Source organism: Macaca fascicularis, chromosome 11 (genome assembly GCF_037993035.2).
Source record: "Macaca fascicularis isolate 582-1 chromosome 11, T2T-MFA8v1.1".
Taxonomy (NCBI): Eukaryota; Metazoa; Chordata; class Mammalia; order Primates; family Cercopithecidae; genus Macaca; species Macaca fascicularis.
The window spans coordinates 95,155,748-95,167,361 of NC_088385.1; the positions used below are offsets into that span (position 1 = coordinate 95,155,748).

Consider the following 11,614-nt stretch of genomic DNA (forward strand, 5'->3'; position numbering starts at 1 on the left):
GGACTACAGGCACCACCACCACGCCCGGCTAATTTTTTTTTTTTTTTTTTGTATTTTTAGTAGAGACGGGGTTTCACTGTGTTAGCCAGATGGTCTTGATCTCCTGACCTCGTGATCTGCCCGCTTCGGCCTCCCATAGTGCTGGGATTACAGGCGTGAGCCACCGCGCCCGACCCTTCATTGTGGTTTTAATGTGTATTTTCCTGATGATTGGTTTTGTTGAGCATTTTAAAAATATACTTATTAGTCATTGTATGTTTTCTTTTGATAAATGTCTATTCAGGTATTTTGCCCATTTTTCAATCAAGTTATTTTATTCTTATCAAGTTGTTTGAGCTCCTTACATATTTTGGATATTAACCTCTTATCAAATGTACAATTTGCAAATATTTTCTGCCATTCTGTAGGTTCTCTCTTCATTCTGTTGATTGTTTTCTTTGCTATACATAACCCTTTTCATTTGCTATAACCCCATTTGTCTGTGTTTGTTTTTGTTCCCTGTGTCTTAATGGTCATATTAAAAAGTCACTGCTCAGATTAATGTCAAGGAGGTTTTCCCCTATGTTTTCTTATTATAGTTTTATATTTTTGGGTTTCACATTTATACTTTAGTCCATTTTAATTGAGTTTTACATATGGTGTGAAATAAGAGTCTAATTTTACTCTTCTGCATGTGAATATCTGATTTTGTCAATATAACTTATTGAAGAGACTGTTCTTTCTCCATTGTGTGTTCTTGGCAACTTTGTTGAGTACTAGTTGGCTGTAAATGTGTGTATTTATTTCTAGGCTCTCTGTTCTGTTCCATTGGTCAATGTGTCTGTTGTTATACAAGTACCATGCTCTTTTGGTTACCATAGTTATGTAATATATTTTGAAGTCAGGTATTGTGATACCTCCACCTTTGCTCTTTTAGCTTAAGTTTACTTTGGCTATATGATGTATTTTCTGTTTCTGTATAAATTTTAGGACTCTTTTTTTCTATTTTTTGTGAATAATGTCAACTGTGTGTTGATAAAAATTGAATTGACTCTTGTATTAATCTATTCTTACACTGCTACAAAGACACTGCCTGAGACTGAATAATTCATAAATAAAAGAGATTTAACTGGCTTACAGTTCTGCATGGCTGGGAGGACTCAAAAAACTTACGATCATGGCAGAAGGGGAAGCAGGTACCTTCATCACAAGGTGGCAGGAAAGACAATAATAAATGGTGAAGTGCCCCTTCAAAAGCCATCAGATCTCAAGAGACCTCACTCATTATATGAAAACAGTATGGGGAAAACTGCCTCCATGATACAGATCCCTCCTTTGATACATTGACATTGTAAAGATTACAATTCAAGATGAGATTTAGGTGGGGACACAGCCAAACCATATCAACTCTTTAGATCATTTTGGGTAGTATGGACATTTTAGCAATAATAATTTTTCAAATCCATGAACATGAGTTATCTTTCCATTTGTTTGTGTCTATTTCAATTTATTTTATTATGTTCAACAGGATTCAATGTGAAGCTCTTTTAGCTCGTTGGCTAAATTTATCCTAAGTATTTATTATTTTTTGTAGCTATTTAAAATAAAACTATTTTCTTGATTTCTTTTTCAGATAATTTGCTGTTAGTGTATAAAAACTCCACTGCTTTTGTATGCTTAATTTTTTATGTTGAAACTACTAAATTTGTCAGGTGCAGTGGCTCACACCTGTAATACCAGCACTTTGGCAGGCCGAGGCAGGTGGATCATCTGAGGTCAGGAGTTCAAGACCAGTCTGGTCAACATGGTGAAACCCTGTCTCTACTAAAAATACAAAAATTAGCCAGGTGTGGTGGCTGGTGCCTGGGACCACAGCTACTCAGGATGTTGAGGCAGGAGAATTGCTTGAATCCAGGAGGTGGAGGTTGTAGTGAGCCAAGATCATGTCATTGCACTCCAGCCTGGGCAACAAGAGCAAAATTCCGTCTCAAAAAAAAAAAAAAAAAAAAAAAAGACACTAGTGAATTCACTTACTAGTTCTAACTTTTTTTTTTTTTTTTTTTCATTTTCTTTCATTTCTGAGACAGGGTCTTGCTGGGATACAGGCATGTGCCATCACACTTGAGTAAATTTTTATTTTTTATAGATATGAAGTCTTACTACATTGCTCAGGCTTCCAAGAGTTTTTTGGTGGAGCCTTTGGGTTTTATATGTAAGATCATGTCATTTGCATGAGGATAATCTAATTTCTTCCTTTCCAATTTGGATGCCTATTATATTTTTATCTTCCCTAATTGCTCTGGCTAGCACCTCCATTACTATATTAAATAGAAGTGTCTTTGAAGAAGGGTCCTCATGTTGTTTCAAATCTTAAAGGAAGAACTTTCAACATTTGCACATTGATTATAATATTAGCTGTGGATTTGTCATATATGACCTTTGTTGTGCTGAGGTACATTCATTATATACCTAATTTGTTGATAATTTTTTTTATCTTGAAAGGATTTTGAATCTTGTTAAATGCCATTTCTGCGTCTATTGAAATGATCACACGGTTTTTGTACTTCGTTTTATCAATGAGTTGTATTACATTTTTTGATCTATGTATGATGAACCATCCTTGCATCTCAGGGACAAATCCTACTTGGTCATGATCTTTTTCTTTTCCTTTTCTTTTTTTTTATTTTTTTTTTCCAGAGACAGGATGCTACTCTGTTGCCCAGGTTGGAATGGAGTGGTGCAATAATGGCTCACTGCAGCCTCAACTATCATGGCTCATTGAGCCTCAACTTCATGGACCCAAGTGGTCATCCTAGCTCAGCCTCTCAAAGTGCTGGGATTACAGGTGTGAGCCACCACATCTGACCATGAATAAACTTTATATGTGCTGTTGAATTTGCTTTGCTAATATTTTGTTGATGATTTTTACATTTATGTTTATCAGGGACATTCGGGTGTTGTCTTCTTTTCTTGCAACATCTTTGTTTGGCTTTGGTGTGAAGGTGAGGCTGACCTCTTAATAATTAGTTTGAAACTATTCTTTCCTGTTGAATATTTTAGAAGAGTTTGAAAAGAATTGGTATTATTTCCTTAAGTTTTTGATAGAATACAGCAGTAAAACAATTATGTGCTGGGCTTTTCTTTGATGGGAAACTTTAAAAAATTACTGTTTTAATATCCTTACTCATTGTTGATCTGTTATTTCTTCATATTTTAATTTTGGTACGTTGTGTGTGTCAATACATTTATCTATTTCTTTTAGGTTTTCTAATTTGTTTACATATAATTGTTCATAAATGTCTCTTACAATCCTTTGCATATCTGTTGTATCAGTTGTAATGACTCTTTATTCAGTTCTAATTTTGTCTTTCTTTTTTTCTTAATTAGTTTAGCCAAAGGTTTGTCAATTTTTTTTTATCTTTTCCAAAATCCAATTCTTAATTTTGTTGATCTTTTATGTTGTTTTCATAGTCTCTATTTCATTTATTTCTGCTGTGATGTTTATTATTTCCCTCCTGCTCCTAATTTTGGGCTTAGTCTGTTCTTGTTTTTCTAGTGGCTTTAGAGGCAACAATTGGTTATTTGAGAACTTTCTTCTTTTTTGATGTAGGCATGTATTACAATAAACTTCCTTAGTGGTGCTTTTGCTGTATTTTCTATATCTATGTATGCTGTGTTTCCAGTTTTGTTTGTCTCAAGAAACTCTTTAGTTTATCTTTTAGTTTTTTCATTGACCTGCTATTAGTCAATTCACATGCTACTATGAAGAATTTATAAAGTAATTTATAAAGAAAAGGGATTAAATTCACTCACAGTTTTGTATGTCTGGGGAGGCCTCATGAAACTTACAATAATGGCAGAAGGCACATTTTTGTGTGAAGCAAAGGGGGAAGCCCCTGAAAAAACCATCAGACCTGTGAGAAGTCACTCATTTTCATGAGAACAGCATGGGGAAAACCATCCCCATGATTCAATTAACTCCCCCTAGTCCTGCCCTTGACACATGGAAATTATTACAATTCAAGGTGAGGTTTGGGTGGGGACACAGAGCCAAACCATGCCATTTTGCCCCTGGCCCCTCCCAAGTCTCATGTCCTCACATTTCAAAATGCAATCATGCCTTTTCAGAAGTTCCCCAGAGTTGTAACTCATTCCAGCATTAACTCAAAAGTCCAAGTCCAAAGTCTCATGTGAGACAAGGCAAGTCCTTTCTGCCTATAAGCCTGTTTGTTAAAAAGTAAGTTACTTCCTAGATACAAAAAGGGTACAGGCCCTGGGTAAATATACATATTCCAAATGGGAGAAATTGGCCAACACAAAGGGGCTACAGGCCCCATGCAAGTCTGAAATTCACTAGGACAGTCATCAAACCTTAAAGTTCCAAAATTATCTTCTTTGATTCCATGTCTCACATCAGGTCATGCTGATGCAATAGGTGGGATCCCACAGCCTTGGGTAGCTCTGCCTCTGTGGCTTTACAATGTACGGCCCCATTTTGGCTGCTTTCATGGGCTGGCATTGAGCGCCTGCAGATTTTCCAGGCACATGGTGCAGGATGTCACTGGATCTACCATTTTGTGGTCTGGAGAATGGTGGCCCTCTTCTCACAGTTCCAGTAAGCAGTACCCCAGTAAGAACTCTGAGTGGGGACTCTGACCCCCTATTTTCCTTCTATACTGTCCTAGCAGAGGTTCTCCATGAGGGTCCTGCTCCTGCAGAAAAATTCAGCCTGAACATCCAGTCATTTCCACACATCCTCTGAAATCTGGGTGGAGGTTCCCAAACCTCTCTTCTTATCTTCTGTGCACCCATGTAATACCATGTACCATCAATGCCATGTAAAAGCCAACAAAGTTTGGGGCTTTCACCCTTTGAAGCAATGGTCTGAGCTGTACTTTGGCCCCATTTAACCACAGTTGGAACTGAAACAGATGGAACACAGGGCAATATGTCCCAAGGTCTCACAGAGCAGGGGGCCTTGGGCCTGGCCCAGGAAACAATGTTTCCCTCATAAGCCTCTGAGTCTTGATGGGAGAGGCTGCCATGAAGGTCTCTGACATGCCCTAGAGACATTTTCCCCATTGTCTTGGTGATTCACATTCTGTTCCTTGTTACTTATACAAATTTCTACAGGGGGTTTGTATTTATCCTCAGAAAAATGGGTCTTTCTTTTCTATTGCATCATCAGGCTGCAAATTTTTTGAATTTTTATGCTCTGCTTCCTCTTGAACACTTTGCTGCTTAGAAATTTCTTCCACCTGATACACTAAATCATCTCTCTCAAGTTCAAAGTTCGACAGATCTTTAGGGTAGGGGCAATATGCTGCCAGTCTCTTTGCTAAAGCATAGCAAGAATCATCTTTATTCCAGTTCCCAAAAAGTTTCTCATCTCCATCTTAGACCACCTTACCCTGGACTTTATTGTTCACATCATTATCAGCATTTTGGTCAAAGCCATTCAATCAACAAGTCTCCGGGAAGTTCCAAACTTTCCCACATCTTCCTGTCTTCTGAGCCCTCTAAGTCCCTTGGATGTTTCAAACTTTCCCACATTTTTCTGTATTCTTCTGAGCCCTCCAAACTATTCTAACCTCTGCCTGTTACCTACTTCCAAAGTCACTTCCACATTTTCGGGCATCTTTACAGCAACACCCCACTACTCCCAATTCCAATTTATTGTATTAGTTTATTCTCATGCTACTAAGAAGAAATACCTGAGGCTGGGTAATTTATAAAGAAAATGAAAGATTCTCCCCCAAGGCATGAAAATTTGGGAGGGTGAATAACTCCTCCCTGTGTAGGCCCAGTCCCAATGTACAAGGACACTTGCACCAGCAGTGTGCATCAGCAAGATAGCAAAAGCTGGAAGAGAACTGGCTGGAAGACACTACCCACTGGAGATCGAGAGAGAGAGGCTGTCTGGGTAACAGGTAGCAGTTATGCCAGACTGGGACACTTCCTGTTTACAGGAGACTATAAAACCTGTGCCCCAGCCTCACTTGGGGCTGATGCCATTTTAGGCCTAAACCCGTCTGCAGCCAGGTGCTCATTAAAACAGTGTGTTGCTCCACACCACCTTGTGTTGTTTGTTGGTACATTCTCGGGGTTCAAACCAATCAAGAGCCTTGAATCAGGTGCTGAAACCCGAGAGGGGCTCCAGTCCACGTCCCCTGTGGACCTACTCCTCCACCCCAGAGAGCAGGCCATAGCAGCTGGACAAAGGAAGCTCCTCAGTCTCCAGTGGCCTCTCTGTGCATGCACATTGGTCACTGATCTTACCTACTGGTAAGTTTCCTGGGAGCCTGGTTAACAGAGATAAATCCGCATAGCCTCTCTTGGTTTCTCTGGTCCAAAAATCCAACGTTGGTCCAACAAGGCTCCTCTGACATGTGCGAAGCACTCGCTGATCATCTGGTCTTAGGGGGACACCTCTAAGCTATTTGATCCAGTTCTAGGAACGAAAAAGGCAGCAGTGAGGATTGCTCCTTTTATGTCTCCCTCCGGCCATCCAGGAAGGTCTCCTTTTCCCCATCCTCCCTTTGTTATGGGAAATTCCCTGTCTTCCATTCCAAAGGACAGCCCTCTAGGCTGCCTCATAAAAAACCTGTAAATCTTAGGCCTTGGCAAGATATCCACCCTAAGTGCCTTGTCTTTTTTATTGCAATTCAGTTTGGCCACAGTATGAATCGGATAATGGGTCCACATGACCCACAAATGAAAGAATCAACTTTACAATTTAAACTAACTTAAGCAATTATTGCCGAGGACTGGAAAAATGGGGAGAAATTCCTTATGTTCAGGCCTTTTTTACACTCAGATTACAATCTGACCTCTGCAATTCTTGCTCACCTGTTCAAACCTTCCTCCATTATCGCCACCCTGATCTCCTTTCTCCTCCTGACCCTACCTCTTTTTCCTCGTTTGATCCAGCAGAACGCTGCCTACCCCTCCCAGCCCCTTCCTCTCTCTCTCAACCATCTTCTTTAACTTGCCAAGCCACCTCCTTTTCTTCCCAGCTGCCACCTTCCCAGCAGCCATCTTCTTAGCCACCACCTTCCTAGCTGCCATCCTCCCATCCAGCACCACATCCAAGAGTATCCACTTCTTTTCCTACACTGTCCTCTCCTCAGGACAATTCTAGCACTGCCTGTACCCGTTCTCCTCTCTCATTGCCCTCTCCTGAGGCCTATAAACCCATCCCACCACCTTAAGCCCCTATCTATCCTCCACTGCCTGTTAAGTCAACCCCTCTTCCCCCTTCAAACCCTCAACAGAAACTACTTCCAGGTTCTTCCTTCTCTCCCACCTATACTCACTCAGGTGCCATCTTTGGCCCACGCCCCACCCTTACTTCAATACCTGTGCTAGAGTGCCCCCTTTGGGAAGTAGCAGGAATTGAAAATATTTTTAGAGTTCATGTTACCTTCTCCCTCACTGATATCTCTCAAATTAACAAAAGACTCAGTTCATATCCAGAAGATCCTACCTCTAATATTAGAGTTTCAGTACTTCACCCAGTCTTACAAACTAACTTGGCATGACCTCTACATTATCCTCTCTTCCACCCTCACCCCAGAAGACTGGGACCATATCTGGACCTTAGCTCAGGCACATGCTGATACAATTCCTCACCAGGCTCCTACCCAGCCTACTGGCACAAAGGCAGTCCCCGACCAGGACTCCCACCAGGGTTATCAAGATGGGGCCCCGGACACTGCTATTCAGACCACATGATTGTGTGTCTCCTTGCATGACTCAGAAAGGGTGCCCAGAAAGCAGTAAACTATGAAAAACTTTCGGAAATCACCCAAGGTTGTGACGAAAACCCAGCCCTTTTACTCTCGTTTAACTGGAGCCGTGAGAAAATATGCCAACCTAGACCCAGCCAGCCCAGAAGGAACCACTATTTTAAACGTTCGATTAATCTCCCAATCCACCCTCAATATTTGGCAGAAGCTTCAGAAGCTTGATGATGGCCCTCAAACCACACAATGAGACCTTCTTAATTTAGCCTTCAAAGTCTTTAACAATTGTGATGAGGAAGGTAAAAGGCAAAAACAGGCAGAATTTCAAATGCTTGCCTCCGCCAACAGGGGCCCTGCAGGCCCAAGGGGTCACAGCTCCACGCGGAAGTCTCCTAATAATCCACCTCCACCTGGCACCTGTTTCAAGTGCAGCAATGAAGGCCACTGGTCCAGACAATGCTCTAACCCAGGTAAGCCCATGAGGCCATGCCCCATCTGTGGAGGACCCCACTGGAAGTCATACTATGAGTGGCCTTTGCAAGGACCACCCCCATTTCTCCCTGAGCTGGCAAAACCTCCTACTTGGATCTCATCAGCCTTGCCACTGAAGACTGACGGTGCCCTGGAATGGATGCCCTGGCAACTACCGTCTCTTCATCCAAGCCAAGGGTAACCCTGCTGGTGGCAGGTAGGCCAGTATATTTTTTAAATTGATACCAGGGCAAGCTACTCTGCTTTACCTAATTTTTCAGGACCCACCCAGTCCTCCAAAGTCTCTGTTATGGGTATTGATGGACAAGTCTCCAAACCCCGAGTCACCCCTCTACTCTTCTGCTCCCTTCACACCTTTTCCTTCACTCACTCTTTCTTAGTCCTGTTCTCATGACAAACTCCACTCCTAGGTAGAGACATCCTTTCAAAACTCCACACTACTCTCCACTTCTACGTTCCCCATGGTACACAGCACATCCACCCAGACCCCTCTGGTGCTTCTAGCTTTATTCTACTCCTCCAACCTCACACCCTAAAATATGCAACCTTTCCTTATGCCCCATCCATAGTTAACCCTACTGTTTGGGATACTTCCACACCCTCAGTTGCAAAACACCACACTCCCATCCACATTATCCTTAAAAACCCCACCCAGTTCCTCTCACAGAAGCAGTATCCAATCACCCAAGCAGCTCTTGTAGGCTTAAAGCCTATCATTTTCACCTCCTTGCCAGTCACCTATTCTGCCCAACAAACTCCCCTTTTAACACATCAGTTCTACCTGTTAAAAAGCAAGATGGAACTTATCACTTAGTCCAGGACTTCAAGCTCATTAACCAAACTGTACTCACATATGTCCAGTATTTCCTAACCCATAAACTTTACTTTCCACAATTCCCTCCAATACCACCCATTTTTCTGTCCTAGACCTAAAGGATACACTTTTTTTTTTTTTTTTACAATTCATTTGCACCCTGATTCTCAAGACTTCTTTTTCTTTACGTGGGAAGACCCCTACACCCACCTTTCACATCAGCTCACCTGGTGCATACTACCTCAGGGTTTTAGAGACAGCCCCCACCTTTTTGCACAAGCCCTTGCTCATGACCTCTGTACCTTATCCCTAACACTCTCCACTCTCCTTCAATATGTTGATGATCTACTCCTGTGTAGTCCCTCTCAAAGACTGCAACACCCATACTATCTCTCTTTTAAACTTCCTGGCAGAGTGGGGGTATCTGGTCTCCCCTAAAAAAGCACAAATATGCACTCCCTCAGTCACCTACCTAGGCCTAGCCTTTACCCTGCAACCTGAGGGCTCACAACCAACCACATATCCCTCCTCCAGTCCCTCCCACCTCTGCAAACTAAGGAAGGAATTCTCTCTTTTCTAGGATTAGTGGGATATTTTAGGCTTTGGGTTCCCTCCTTTGCTCTACTTGCCAAACAGTTATAGCAAGCTGCTAAAGGCCCTCTTCATGAGCCTTTGAACCCTGAACAGCCTATTATCCAACCTTTCTGTTTACTCCAAAGGCCTCTTGTCTCAGCCCCATGCTTACTCCGGTAGACCTCATCAAAGCTTTCTCCTTTTATACCAATGAATGACGTGGAGTTGCACTAGGTGTTCTAACCCAGTCTAAGGGACCTACCCTCCAGGTTATCACCTACCTCTCCAAACAGCTTGCAACCACAGCTCTCAGATGGCCTACTTGCTTCCAAACACTGGCGGCAGATGCTGTCCTCATCCTTGAAAGCCTAAAACTATCTCTTCATGCCAACCTAACAATTTATTCAACCCATAACATCAAAGACATGTTAGCTCACCACAGTGTACTGAGTCTCATCTCTGCCCCATGGATCCTCCAACTGTATGCTTTATTCATAGAAACTCCCTAAATCACTGTGCTAATCAGCTCCTATTTAAACCCAGCCATGCTCTTACCTGAAGCTACTACCTCCCAAGACCGTGCACACTTCTGTGTAGACACTGTTCAAATTTTTCTTATACCTTTTCCAAACCTAACAGACCAACACTTTCCAGATGCCTTGTTTACTTGGTTTGTAGATGGCAGCTCCTTCCTATATCAAGGATGCCAAGATGCTGGCTATGTTATAGTGTTACCTCACACACACTATTGAAGCCAATCTGCTCCCCCTAGGAACCATCTCCCAAAAAGCTGAACTCATCACCCTCACTCAAGCACTCACTCTAGCAGGTGAACAACAAATTAACATATATTCAGATTCTCATTATGCATTCCACATAGGACACTCACACTCATCCATCTGGAAAGATTGGGGTTTCCTAACTGCAAAAACACACTCCTGTCATAAATGGCTCTCTCATCAGCAAACTCCTTCAAACTGCCAGACTCCTGTAGAAAGTTGCCATCATTCATTGCACGGGCCACCAAATCCCAGACAATCCTATACTTGCTGGAAATGCTCTAGCAGATAAGGTAGCCAAACAAGTAGCCCTACAACCTGTGCAAGGCCAGTTTCTGTCCCTGTCTTTGTTCTCTCCTTTTTACTCCTCAGAAGAAAAGGAGGACTTCCAAGCCCCAAACCTTCAAAAGCAAGGACCATAGTATGTCAAGGAAGGGCGTTTCATTCTTCCTCACTCTCAAACAATCCCTATCCTTCAAACCCTCCACAACTCTTTCCATGTTGGTTGCAAACCTCTCTTGCAATTTCTCCGCCCTATTCTCACTTGTCCTCACCTTTCTAGCTGTGTTTGACAAATTACTCAGTCCTGCTTTATCTGTCACTCAGTGTCACCCCAGGGTTCCCTCTGGCTGCTGCCTTTTCCTACCAACAAAGCCTGGGGCCTGGTGGGTAATTATATGCATGATGAAAGTTTGTGTGATGACATTTGCACATTCTGAAGTTGTTGGGAATGCTCCTACCCACTTGGAGAAAGTACAAACAAAGAATAGAAGATAGCAGAGCCATTTATCAGGCAGCATGTGAGTGAAGTCTACTTGCCAATCTTACCTGGGTAATCCTCCCTTCCTTAAATCAGACATGATCTTTCATTCATGAAGCCGCAAATGAGGTCATGCCTCTCCCTGTTGACACCTCCTTGTCCTCTCAACATAACTGTCTTGCAGGCACAGACATGTTTATCTGCCAACCTGACCCTCACAAAAAGTTCTAACTGAAGTGGACAGGCCCCTACGCTGTGATACTCAGCATGCCAACTGCAGTAAGACTCCAAGGACTCCCTCACTGGATCCATCACACCAGGGTCAAGCTCACCCCCAAGGTTTCTTCTTCCTCCAAAACATTAACAGCAAAGTGATCATCTAGGCCAATTTCTCCTACCAAGCTTAAATCAACCCCAACATTTCTTTTCTTAGAACCAAAAGATGAGGAAGACTAATCACTTGCTTTTAGAA

At 42.3% G+C, this 11,614-nt stretch overlaps 1 pseudogene; it reads left to right on the forward strand.

The window, feature by feature from the left end:
* The first annotated feature begins 5,791 nt into the window (after positions 1-5,791).
* LOC123567683 (transcription factor NF-E4-like) lies at positions 5,792-8,397 on the forward strand (annotated as a pseudogene).
* The last annotated feature ends 3,217 nt before the right edge of the window (positions 8,398-11,614 follow it).